Source organism: Gouania willdenowi, chromosome 20 (assembly GCF_900634775.1).
Source record: "Gouania willdenowi chromosome 20, fGouWil2.1, whole genome shotgun sequence".
Lineage (NCBI taxonomy): Eukaryota > Metazoa > Chordata > Actinopteri > Blenniiformes > Gobiesocidae > Gouania > Gouania willdenowi.
In genome coordinates, this window is record NC_041063.1 from 24,434,725 (window position 1) to 24,449,154 (window position 14,430).

Sequence of the window (14,430 nt, forward strand, 5' to 3'; positions counted from 1 at the left end):
TCGCCTATTGCATGTTATTTTTAGAACGTAACCCCCGCAATAAACAAGGGGCTACTGAACATCTGTTTTTATGTGTGCTGTATTTGGCTACTTTCTACATTTTTACATCGCTACAATACATTAGAATGATTATCAAAGTGAGGAATGCTAATTTACGGATGGAGATCATTTCCCTGTCTCACACACACACCTCCACTTACCCGTGCTGCTGCTGCTGGTAGTCCAGAGTAGGGAACGCATAGTTTTTTATAGTCAGTTTACTTATTAATCCACTTTCAAATAAGCTCTTGTTTTAAAGCAGTCATCTGAAAAGTGCCTGGAACAAACATAACAGGTCTTTTCCAAAGATAAACTCTAACCATTGTTGACCAATTGTTTCATCCAAAGGAGGGCTGTTTATTTCAAATCCAAAAATACATTTTCTCGTTGAAGGCATTTTTAAAAACTAAAGGCAGGCTGCTACTAATAAAACAATCGACGCGCAGTTATCTCTCAGCTGTGGAGGGGTGCGAGTTTTATTATTTTTATTTTACAGTATTTTTTAAATTTGAATGCTTGCATAAATGAGTACAGACAACATAAGCCATGTGTTTCTTACAAAAGTATTTAAAATAAGTAAATTAAAAGCTAAATCTGTGGAGGCGAGTGCTGTGGGCTGAACTAAGGAAGAGAACATCGGAGGGGGGAGGAGCCTAGTCCCCAAGGCGGAGCCTCGTCCCAACAAGCAGGAAAATGGCTGCTAGCAGGAGATTTAAAAATTACTCAAAAATATGTGAATCAATCTGAGCAACACTGGAGGTGTGATACCCCATATTTTTATGCTTTGTTCAATTTACACTCCTGTAGTGCCCACCGGTACACATACCCCCATTTGAGAAACACTGATATACCATATGCCCATGTTCATCCTGATAAAATTGACTTTAAGGTCACATATTAGGAGACTTCATAGTGCTTTAGATGATTCATTTTTTTCTACTGAAGAATAAGTTTGCCCTGAGTTCATCTTTTTAGACCATATTGTAAATTGTTTTTAAATGGATTCCAACTACACACAAAATTACTGTGACATTTGTACAAATGTGAAGTTTCACATTAAACGATTATATAAGACCAGATTGTACTTAAAGGACACAAAATGTCTGACAAGTCTAGAAACAAAAACAGCTCAGAACTTCCTGTGAACGTTATGGAACAAAGATGAAAGTGTCTAAATTCATTACCTTAAATACCAAATATTGCACAAAAGCAAACCAAAAGCATCAAATTACATGTGTAATGTAAACATAAAAAGCAGCCTTTTGAGTACCTGAATCTTACTTTGGCAGTATTTAGTTGAATTTCATTAACCACTGTCTTATTTCCCTTCTGAGCCCTGTATGGGTTTTTTTTTGTAGACGAGCACATTGTGGAGTTGTGTAATGCGGCCCCAGAGCGGTTGCCTCATTTTTAACTCAGACTGTTTACGTTTGATGAAATGGTTGTCAAATTTCAGTAATGTTTTCAATATCTTTTTTAAAGCACATTTTGCCAGAAGGGCTTATTTTACATCCTCTGATATGTTTTATACTGCGGCGCCATCATCTACAGGGACTTCTTAAATCCTTCAGTGAAGGATGACATGCGGACAGAGACGAGCTTCCATGTTGCTCTTAATAGCGCTTCTGAAGTCAGCTGATATGGGAAGAGGTGGTTTATGAGCCAGAGGCATGTTGTGGACTCTACTGGGTTTGTTACTCACTAATCCAAATGGAGCTTTCCAAACACTTAAGGCCTTCACTTCTTCTGAGACTTTAGAAAAAGGCATATTAGCAAAACAATACATCTGTTGCCTACTCTACTCAGTATGCAGCCTTGAAAACATGTATGCACATTCACGTCAGGTTAGCTGTAATATTCAGCAAGAAACAGACATTTTCAACCCTTTTCTTTCATCTATTGAACCATAGCCTGTTCAGAACCACACGCTGTGGGTGTTTCATACTCACAAAGCAAAGAAAACTGCAAATTAGCTTAAATCAGGCCAGAACAGAAAAACACAGGTTTGAAAGAGAAAGTTCAACAGTGTTGTAAGTACAGTAAGTTTGGGGTTAAAAAAAATGAATATCGTAGTGCAGACACAGGCAACTAGCGGCCCAGGGGTCACATTTGGCCCTCGGACTAATTTTATGCGGCCCTCAAAGTAAATGTACAAAATGACACAAAAGATGAGCAAGTATACATACACAAAGAATTATAACATCGCAGAAAAATACAGTAAATGACAAGATAAAAACACAGAAAATACTCCAAATCCCAGAACTTCTGAGGCAGCGTCCTCTCCATCATGCCCCGCAGAGATGACGGAGAAGGTGTGGTAAATGCGGAGGCCTCCGTGTTTGGCTTGAGGCCCACCTTAGATCCGTTCATGGGACGGATTGCTGCAGTGATCTGCACCTTCTTGGACTTTTTCCTGCCCTGTGTCTGAGGAAGACAAGACACCGATGGATTCGGTCGGTGTTCCCTGACGTCATCAGATTTCACAGCGGGATCAGCTGTTCCTCCTCATGCTGGCATGTCCGCACCGGGAGCCGTACGTGGTTCAAGGAATCCTCCGCTCACTGAAGCGTTCCTCGCCCTCATCAGACACTTTTAATCTCTGTATCTTGTGTTGTTCTATGGTGTGGATAAATGAAGTCTGCCACACTCCGATTTCCAACCATCTACCTGTTTTATTCTCCCTCTCACTGCCTGCTCTTTCTGTGACGGGTCCCGCCCCGTTCGCCATCTCCAAGCCTTTAATCCTTCAACCTCGTTGGAGTTTTGTGCTGACAATGTTCTGTGCTCCCTGGAAGATCTGAGCGACCTCAGTGTGGATGCTTGTGTCAACATGTTTAACTCCGTGTGCACTGAGATTTTGGACTCCATTGCTCCAATGACTGTGAGGCGCGTGAAGCCTCAGACTGAGCCTTGGCTCAAAGAGTCCACCCGTGCGCTCAGACGCGCATGCAGACAGACAGAGAGGAAGTGGAAAAAGGACAAACTCCACATCTCTTAGGATCTCCTCCGAAACTGTCTTTTAGTTTATCAGCATGCTGTGAAAGCTGCTAAGACTGAATACATTTCCTCAATTGCGAGTGAAAATGTTTTGCTTTTTAATGTTCTGGACTCTTTGGTCAACCCTGATGATGCTGCCTGTAGTGAGGTTTTTAATGACCTTTTAATGAGTCTCAACTCTGGAAATTGTGCCTTTTTTAAATACTTTTAGACCTGACAGCAGCTTCTGATGCGGTGTACCACACACACCTCCTGTCCCGTCTTGAACACTGTGTGGGAATCAAAGGCACTGCATTGGCCTGGTTTTAATCTTACCTGTCTGATAGGTCTTTCTCCGTGTAGATGGGGCAGTGTACCTCCTCAGTGGCTTCTCTGGCATGTGGGGCACCACAAGGATCAGTTCTGGGTCCCCTACTGTTTTCCTTATATATGTTGCACATTGGGGCAATTTTTGTGTCCCCTTTCACTGCTTTGCTGACGATATACAGAATCGCTCCAGGCTGTGGGACATCAGTGTGTTTGAGGGACATCAGGGCTTGGATGGATTTTAAGCTTTTATCCCTGAATGAAAATAAAACTGAGGTGGTCCTATTTGGTCGTCCTGACCAGGTGCCCTCACCTGCTCCCTGGGCTCTCTTGAAGCCCTACATTGGTCCCAGGGCGAGGAACCTTGGTTTTATCGTGGATGGTGCTTTTAAATTAGTGAGACAGGACAGCTCAGTGGTAAAGTCCAGCTTCTTTCAGCCAAGGCAGCTGGCAAAAGTGAAAACCTATCTGGCCCATAGGGGCCTTGTCATATAACTGCAGGATGTCTTACTTCAGAAGTCCTAAAATTTTTGAGAAAAAAATCTCATATTTTGAATGTAATTTGAGGTTTTTGAATTCTGGCAAACAAGTCACAAAGACAGACGGATATTTGTCTTCTTACCACCTATTTGCAAATAAAGATGTTTTTATTTATTTATTATGTTGCAGACATAGCTGAAGATAGAAAATAAGGGTGATCATACGTCCGGTGTTACCCAGACACGTCCTCTTTTCACACCTTGTCCGGGGATATTTTACAAATTAATGCAATTATCCACGTTTCCAAGGGACCATGAATGCATCTCGGCAAACTTTCACAACTTTCTGAAAGCTAAAGAGTTGCTCTGTACTCGTTACGGGAATTGTACTCGCATGTACAAAATTGTCACACACGAGGAAAAGAGAGTTTAAAAGACACTGAATAATGGTGGATTTAATTAAAAGGTTATTTAATAAAGTGTATATTAATGGTTATTTACTGTTCTGTAAGTCTTGAGTTTTTTGTTATAGTTTTACTTTCTAGGAAGCAATGTTTCTCATATTGTTTCAGTGCTTGAGAGATTTTAAGAAGGTGTGTATATATGAGATTTTTCAAGGACATCGTGTTAAAATGCATAATAAAAGTGATTGACTTGAGTCAACGCTGGTTTCCACTGTTTTTTTAAGTCTTGAATTTTTAACCATTATTGACAATAACAACCTATCTATTTATGTTGTATTTTGCCGTTACAAGGTAGAAAACATAAAGTACTTTTTGAGTATGTCCTCTTTTTTGGAAATCAAAATATGCTCACCTTAAAAAAAAAAAAAATATCAGGCGTAGATCTGTTTTGGTCGTACTGTGCGTGGTGTGCTCCAATAATCTCATGACATCGCACCACATACTTATTATTCTTAATGCTAATTTATATGTCATTAATGTTTGCCTATTTGTCACATAAGGAAATGATAGCGCTAGCTAGCATTTGCCTGTGCAGGCTATTCCACAGGCCACATCACAGAAGCATAAATTACTTAAATGTATGAATTCTACACCAATAAAAACGTGTCATACAAGCAATGCAATTATTTGACTGATAAAGAAAACAAAATCATATTAGGAACTTTGTCTTGATACACGTTAGCTTTCTCCTATGAAATCCAATTCTGAGGAAAGAGAACCTCCAAAAACACATCTAACAAATCATGTGTTAATTTGTAATATCACTCCATACATTGAGCCGTTTCAATCCCTAGTAGCAACAAAGAACAATTTATCTCTTCAGCATAGGTTTATAACTCATTTCAGTTGTCTTGCTTGGGGGTATTCAGTGAAAATATAGCAACACGCCATCAATCACACGGTGCTTCAAATCTTTCCCTCCAACAGGAAACTCAAAAATGAATACAGATCTCTCGTTGCAATGGTGTAAAGATTTCCCTCCTCTTAAGTCTTTCTTTTCTATGTTATCGCGCAATTCTTTAGATGCTCCATTTATTTTCAGGTTTGCCATGCAGATTAAATTCTGGGAAGTTTTGGCTTTCAAGCACAGCCCTAGATTGATTTAAACAGAGAATGCAAAGGTTAGACCAAAGGCACTTTGCAAACCGTTAAATCACAGGACGGACGGTTGCAGCCCAGAATTGCATACACAGGTTCAATTGCATGCACAAAGAGGCTGTGCACGGGCGGGTTAAACCGAATGGAATTAGACAGAGGCTGGGTACTTTTAAAATCCCATCTGGGACTCAGTCAAGCAGTCATGACACCAAATTAGCATTTACGGCGCGGGGCAATTACCAAGAGAAAAGCTAACTGCGCTCAGCGTTCTGCAACCATACCTGCCTTTAAAAACGTATTCTTTCTTCCTGTCGTATGCTCACAAAGAAGTTATTCACAGAATTATTTCATAAATTTGTTCTCTGTTCTTTGACTTCCTCTTTTTGCACACCTTTCTAATTTATCACCTTTTATGTCCAGGTGTGATCTTGCTTTGACATCACTTGTATGAACTAAAAATAATGAGAAAAATTAGCAATACAAACTTGCAAGGGTAAGAAATGTGTTTAACGCAGTGCTTCTCAAAGTGTGTGGCACGCCTACATAAATAACCCCGTGATAATTAAACCTTGACCTTTTCTCTAGCGCCACCATCAGGACAAGCTTTTTAAATTGGAAGAAATTTTTCATCCAAAACTTCATCAACAACATTAATGACCGCAAGAGTATGAACCATATTGGCTGTGGTCAAATTTTCAGATTTAGAGTAGAATGAACAACATTAATTGATGTTGGTGACTTATAAACATATTTATTTACTTATTTTTATCTCTTTTTATATATTATATATGGGGTTTTTCACTATAAAATCCTCTGTTTCATACACATTCTTCTCTACGTCACTTTTACTGTGAAAGAGCTGTTCCAAAAGCTCATTTAAGGTAAACCTTTTCCTAGAGGATGTTTTTGAGAGAGAGCGTGCACGTTGCATTTCACACAGAGCACAATGAGGAACATTTTGATGAAGGGCTGCCATGCAAACTTGTATTTCAGCACACTGAAAAGTATCAGCGTGTTAAAACTATGCCTTGTTATTTTCTGTTTTACAGACGCAATCCTGAATATATCAACTAATTGCAAATATACTGTATTTCCCTAAACTTTAATATAACTATAGACGGTTTAATCTCTTCAGTCAAGATTTACATGGTATTCATATCCTAACAAACTGATGTTATATATGTGATTTTAAACAAAGTCTAGTAATCACTGTCTAAAGTTTCCAGAAAAAGTTTAGTGACATCCTTTCGATTTTAGATGAGAATTTAGGTGTGTGCACATTGCCATTCAGTGATGTAAGTCATATACTTTGGCTAAGAGCAGTCATTGACTGCCGTGGCAAGGAAATAGGCTCATTTAAATGCAAAAGTTAAGGGTGTGAATTGCATGTAAATGATCAAACGGGTCAGACTGTGCCCTTGTAAAGCACAACAAACACTGGCGAGCGCTGATAGCGTCTGTAGTCAGCGTTTGCAATTTAGCAGAAGCTAGAGGAGCCCTTTGAGAATATTGTTGCTTTGTGAGTTTTTAACAGGAAATATGACATATGGCATCAGGCCTTTCCTCCCACACTGACTCGAGGCTATAGCAAGTTAAATAATTACAGCCCTCATTGGCTGCTGCAATTTCACTCTAGTCTTCCTAAAGAGAATAATGGGTTGTTTCTTAGAACTGGCTTTGAAGTTAAACTATAAATACTAAAATATCACAATAAACAAACAAAATTATTGATATTGATCAAAACCTGCGATATTTCTAAGATTTAGTTTATCATCAGGAGTCTTAGATAGTATGCAGTATGTCACACATTAAACCAGTGTTTCCCACTTTCAAGCCTCACTTACATTCATTGACCCCCCCTAAAATTATCCTAACAGCACATTTTCAAATCTATTTAACTAACAGGGAACAAGTAACATTTCACAATAAATCACCTGCATTATGTTCAGTAGTCAAAAATAAAGGAAATAATGAAATTCTTTGCAATCTAGCCAAAAAGCTTAAGAAAACCAATAAGTCAGCTATTGAAAGTCTGTTTATTGTTCCGCTCCATGTGAAATACATGCAGACGTAAAATGTTTATTCAAGCACTTTAGTTCGCGGTCTCGTATCTAATGCAGTCTAAAAATGTAATAGTCTTTTAAATACTTGCTTCTCATTATTACTTTCTTTGTGTTCAGGCGTTTTGTTTAGTGTTAATTATATTTATCGTCAATGAAGAGAGGCATTTCAAGTCCAAGTGGCAAGATAAGAAAATAGAGAACCAAACAATCATTTTAATATATATATATATTTTTTTTTTGAGCAAATCGTCTTTGATTTATTGATCAGAGGGGACATTATGTCTTTATCTGATTATATATAATCCTCCATATGCTTTAATGTACGTAGTGAGAATATGTTTAGTATTTACTCAATATTATTATTGAATAGTCAATTGTTTGCTTGCAAACAGTTGTGCAGCAACACTACAGAATGCCTGGGGGCGATACTATATGCCAGACATAGGCAACTGGTGGCCCTCGGTCTAATTTTGTGAGGCCCCCAAAGCACAAAATGACAATAATGCACTAAAATATACCGAAAATGTACAATATTACAGAAAAACACAGAAAATACTACAGAATTCAACAAAACGGCAACAGCAATGCACAAAAAGATTCAAACAAACATGCACGGAATGACAGAAAAGCACACAAAGTTCCTCTAAAAACTCTTTGTTCTTTCCTGTGTTAATGCTACAGTTGGTCATTATTCTAAACGCTGGCATGAATGTACATTATGTGGTCCTTCTATCAAACAATCACCTGTGATAACGGTTGCCCACCTCTGCTATATGCGCTGCCTCTTTTTCTACTTTCATTTTGCTCTGGCTTGGCGTTCTTCTTTTTGTATTTTGAGGGTTATGGAGTTGACCACAAATATATCTCTCTAAAAGGACGGGCTCCTGTTCTCACAGCTTTAGACACTGACCACTTTCTATCTTGACAACTTTCAATAACGACCCTCTTAACCTCAAATCTTCAGCACCTCCACCGACCTTTTACACTGCTCTGTACCTGCCATAATTCAGAAGATTTATATCATCAGTCAATTCCAGATTCCCCTCACCCCCCGTCAGCCTGATGCACTTCTTACATTACGGGCCCACCTTCCCAAACTCGTCCGATTCACCTCTGCGCTGACAACACAATAAAGGTTCCTGACAGGAACTGTATCAGATACCTGCAGGCAATGGCTCAGCCCTCTATCCCAGCGCTGCACTCTGTAGTTAATAGGTGCTCAGCGTTCTCTTCCCTGTGGCGACGGCTCTATCGTGGCTCTCTAAGGGACAGTCCTTCCTCCGGGGGCCCCTCTGTGGTGAAATGATTCTCCTGTCAGCTTGAAGACAGCTGAGTCCTCCCCTTATCTATTTTATAACACAGACCTCAGGCTACAGATCATTTTAGGCTAAGTCCAGCCTTCTTTTATTGATACGGCAAAGCTTGAATACATCTGATAGCCATTGATTACACCTGCATGCGGTGGAGCAGCCATTTTAAAAGTAAGGCTCGGGCAACTGTCGACTCCCAATTTGGTTTTTACAATACTCAAATTGAAAGTGAATGCATTTTTTGCTATTTATTACAACAGTGTTTTTCAATGTTGGGGTCGTGACCCCATGTGATGTTGCCTGGAATTAAAACGGGGTCGTGTGGAATGTTTAGTAAAAAACTTGAGTAAAAACAGATTAAAATTATATTTTTTAAATTTTTTTAAATTTTTTTTTAAATACACATCACACACAATATATATCAACAAACCGTATCCTATACTTAAACTTTCTCAAATGTAAATCTGTTTCAAACTAAATGCAGTGGTATAAATAGGAGTGTGACGATATCTCGATACAGCGATTTATCGCGATATTTTTTCCACACAATCGATTATCGATATGCTCACGCGAAGTATTGACTTATTCTACTTTTTCACTAAAACGTGCAGGTAGGTCTTCACAAGAATGTTGTCACTGTTTGTTGAAGGAACCAATATATTGTTTACTGGAATATAGCACTACAATGGTGTCACTGGTAAGAAATACCCTATTTTTTGTTTACAAAAAGCACTATTGGAGATACTTATTAATTAACATTGATATGTTGACACTTGTTTACAGAAATGTTGCACTAAAATAGTGTCACTGTTCATAGGACACTTTCTCAATGTATTGTCTTTCAGAGATATAAATAAAAAATGGTATTTTTTCACTTAATCTTATGTCATAGATTATTGTAGATTGATTTCTGACCAATATTTCGATAATCGCAGTATCGCAGTTATCGTGAGCTGTGTATCGCCTACCATATCGTGAGGTACCCAGAGGTTCCCACCCCTAGTTATAAATGTTGTGCTAATTGTGTTGTCTTTTGTTTATAGATTTTTGATTAGTATTATGGATTTTATTGTATTTTCATTCTGTTATGTTATTAATTTTGGTTTGCTTTGGGCTCCTTTTCTATTCATATTTTGCTTTCCTGTCACAACACTATGAATGTGTGGATGATTGTGGTATGAATGTATGGGGGAGTGGTTGGGGTGGGTTGGAGGTTTGGAAGCCTGTTTTGTTATTTTATTCTGTACATAAATACATGAATTAATAAAAATAAAAGGCAGTATAAAGATATCTGAGGTGGCACACTTGTCACTTTATTATGGAAATCATTTTTGGGCAAATCAAGAATGAAGTTAAAATGCCCAGATTCAAGTTGAAATTTCAGTAATAAAGTTTAAATATCATGTCAAGATTGAAGTCGAATTGAAAAAAAAAAAAAACTTCAAAATAACATATGCTGATAAAAGTTAAAGGTTTGCTAATAATAGCAAATCTACGGAAGCTGACAAGGGTCAGTCAAAGTTGAATCAAGAAGACTTAAGAAGCAAAATTGTAGAAAATTATGAACAATCTCAAATATACAAAATCATCTCCAGAGAACTTCAAGTTCCTTTGTCCAATGTGCGTAATATCAGAACGTTTATAACCCATGGAACTGTAGCTAATGTCCCTGGATGGGGATGAGAGAGAACAATTCATGAAAGAATGCAATAAAGGATAGTTAGAATGGTGGCTAATAACCTTATATACACGTGTAAAACAAAAACATTTGTAATTGTGTATTTTCTGGAAAAAGTCATGGGTACCAATACTTTCATCCAGTTAAAGGACTCCCACCAAAAAGGACTTCTATTCTCAGGGTTTGTGTGTCTTCAACAGTTTGGGATTTACTCACTAACTTCAGCCACCATAGCATGTCAGCGCACTGTTTTTGATTAAAGGTTCCTTAGGAGAGCTCTACTTCTCTGCTTCATTGAATACGACCAACCACAGAGTCGGAACTGTCGCCCAGTTATTATTATCACCAAACTTGCTGCAGTTGATGTCCATACATTTGTTCAAATATTTTTGCTTTTGTAGCCTTCCCTACTGAGATTTGGCTTAATATTTTATAAGAATCTGTTGGTTTTTTTTAGGGTGGACGACAAATTTCTGTATTTAAAACATGATTTATTGACACTCGGTATCATATTTTTCTAAAATTTCACATCATCTGTAACCACTAAGGGTCCTACTTCCATCTGAACAAAAATTTGCCATGTAGGTCATGTAGAAGCTTCGACAAATGTTATTTGTTATGGGTATGCGATTTTGGGAGAAAAGTGGTTGAAGCTTAAGAACAAACAAAAACAGCACAAATGGCATTTTGACCGAAAAAGCTGCTAAATGGTCTAAAAATCAGGCTGAATCTTTCACTCCAATAGAAAACAATGGGATGTTTACAGGTGCCCTGTGACATCATCAATCACTCGAATTCAACATAGCGGAACACAGGCTGTAAAACGGTAAAGTAGTCCAATTTTTAAAAGTTAATCAAACAAATACGGTGCGAAATAATGCGTTTAGTTGGGCATAAATCTTCTCATGAGTACATTTGAAAGGTTTTAGGCCACATTTGTTAAAAGGTTTGTTGCTGATTTCAACTCTTCAAGCCGGTAGAAAAACAAAAAGAGATGATAAATATTGTAAAACGCTCACATCAATCCTCGTCTTCTCGCACTGCTGAGGATGACGGGCAAAATGTGACACTACCCTCTTCTATAATTGAATTTGAGCTATGATCTAGTCTTGTTTTAATATGAGTGTTAAATCATGTGTGAATTTACCCTGCCTTCTTTTGTATTGTTTGTCTGCATCGGTGAGTATGCAGACGGATTAGTGAACGTGGAGGTTAAATGTGATGTGATCCTGGTTTCCTTCTATCGCGCACTGTTAAAAATGCATTTACAGTGAAATACACACAGCCAATTCATTTTTTTACTCTTTGAATGTTTTGGGTCTTCAACATACAGTATCAGGATATGCAGCTGTTAAAGGTATAACACTGACTCAATAGTCCATCAGTCAAAATGACACTACATAGTTTTAATAAACGTTTGACTTGCTTATTTGTTTGAAATTGAGCCATTAATCTCAATCCCTTGTGACTACAGGGCTTACATATCGAGCTGAAAATATAAGGTATTGGGGGAAAAAAGCAATAAAATGCATGATGCACCTGTAGCTTTTTTTTCTAATATTATATACAGGCAAAAAAGATAAAATAAAACCAGTGGCTTAATGGTAGTATAATGCTTTAAAAATCAGAGACTTTATCAATGTTTTCCTTTTATGGATGCAGAATGAAAATGACCTCTTGTACCAACGTGTCAGGTTTTATTTTCTTACCTCCTGGCGACTGTTTTTCCTGCTCTTATGTAATGTTGGTACGTCTGGAGTAGGCAGTCAATCATGAGTGAATAATGCACTCACATTTATTTACTAAGTGCAAGGCGAGGGGATGAGAATAATAACTCAAGCCCACTTCACTCCTGCACACATGGTGAGTGTAAATGAGACGAGAACAAGTCTTAACTCCACAAATATGACCAAATAAATACACGTCACACAGGTTAGCATTAGCGTCTATATCTCTCTCTGCTCAAAGTCTAACTATTACAACAGTTTTATCTTTTACGTTTGCATGTTGTTGTTTTTAAAGTTTTCCTAGTTTTACTCTAAGAACTTTCTTGCAATTAGGGCCACATTAAAATAAAAATAAATCTACGCACTGCAAGATTAAAGTCGTAATAATTTGAGAATAAATTTGTAATTTTAATGAGAATAAAGTTGTAATTTTATTAGATTAAAGTTGTAATATTTCAGGATTAATGTCGAAACATGTTGAGATTAAAGTCGTAATATTTTGAGAATAAATTTGTAATTTTAATGAGAATAAAGTTGTAATTTTATTAGATTAAAGTTGTAATTTTATTAGATTAAAGTTGTAATATTTCAGGATGAATGTCGAAACATGTTGAGATTAAAGTCGTAATGTTTTGAGAATATAGTTGTAATTTTATGAGAGTAGAGTCATAATATTTTGAGAATAAAGTTGTAATTTATTGGATTAAAGTCGTAGTATTTTGAGATTAAAGTTGTAATATTTTGAGAATATAGTTGTAATTTTTTGACAATATAGGTGTAATTTTATGAGAATAAAGTCAAAATTTTATTAGATTAAAGTTGTAATATTTTGAGATTAAAGTCGTAATGTTCCAGGATTAAAGTTGTAATATTTTGAGAATAAAGTTGTAATTTATTAGATTAAAATCGTAATATTTTTAGATTAAAGTCGTAATATTTTTAGATTAAAGTCGTAATATTTTGATAATATAGTTGTAATTTTATGAAAATGAAGTCGTAATTTCAATAGATTAAAGTCATATTATTTTGAGGAATAGAGTTGTCATTTTATGAGAATAAAGCTGAATGTAACCCTACCGTACTTTCTCCACTCTGATAGTCCAGGAACATTTAAAGTGACACTGCTGTGAAGTCCCTAAATGTCAATAAGAGGCGTCTGGTCTGTTCCTCACAAATGATGACGACTTCACTGACACCATTGGTAGCGACGGCCTAAAGGTAAGAGAATACATCTGGTATTAAAGGCACCATCTGCCCCGACCTGTCCGTCCCAACCCTGAAACTGTTCCCTGACGCATTGAACGACTTCTACCAACCGCCCCCCAGGGTCGGATCCAATGCAGGGAATGAATTTCAACCATCCATCATTCTATACCTGCTTATTCCTGCTCTCAGAGCTGTGGGAGTTTGTTAATGCCTCCCACCAACCTTAAAAACCCAGCGAGAGCTGGAGAATGGATTTCATATAAATGTAAAAAATATCCATCAGAAAAACAATGGAAATCCTTTTGTGAATTTTAAATTTGAATTTATTTTGGCAGTCTTTAGAAAAAAACTAAGCAAAAAAAAAAAACTCAATTGTCCAACTGATCAGGTGAAAGGTTGTAGGTTGAAGCAAAAGCTTATACACACTTATCCATCATAAAAAACACTAGTTTATCAAGATAATATCACAAAAAGATCATTAGGAAACTATCTCACGTTCAATATGTTCTATATATTCTACACAATAGTTTTATATATACAGTTTATAAATATATAGATGCATAAATCTACGTAAACACACACACACACACATGCATATATATGTACATAATATTAATATTTATATATATATGCATGCATGTTAATGACAAGTACATAATGTTCATATTTATTTGATATACAATACTACACAAATGTTAATTGAATTTTAAATAATACAAAATATCGCGTGGCGATATTTAATAAATATTTCCATAAATATTATTATGTTCATTCAAACATTTTTCTCTAGATAATATCACAAAAATAAATTAGGAAATTATTACACATTTAATATGTTCTATATATTCTACACAAAGTTTTATATATACATCGACTTAAACATATATATATATATATATACTGTATATATATATATACTGTATATATAGACACATGCATGTATATGACATGTACATAATATTAATATTTCATTATTCAATATACACTTCTACACAAATGTCATTAATTAAATTTTAAATTAACAAAATATTGAGTGGCAATATTTAAATTAACAATAATGTAT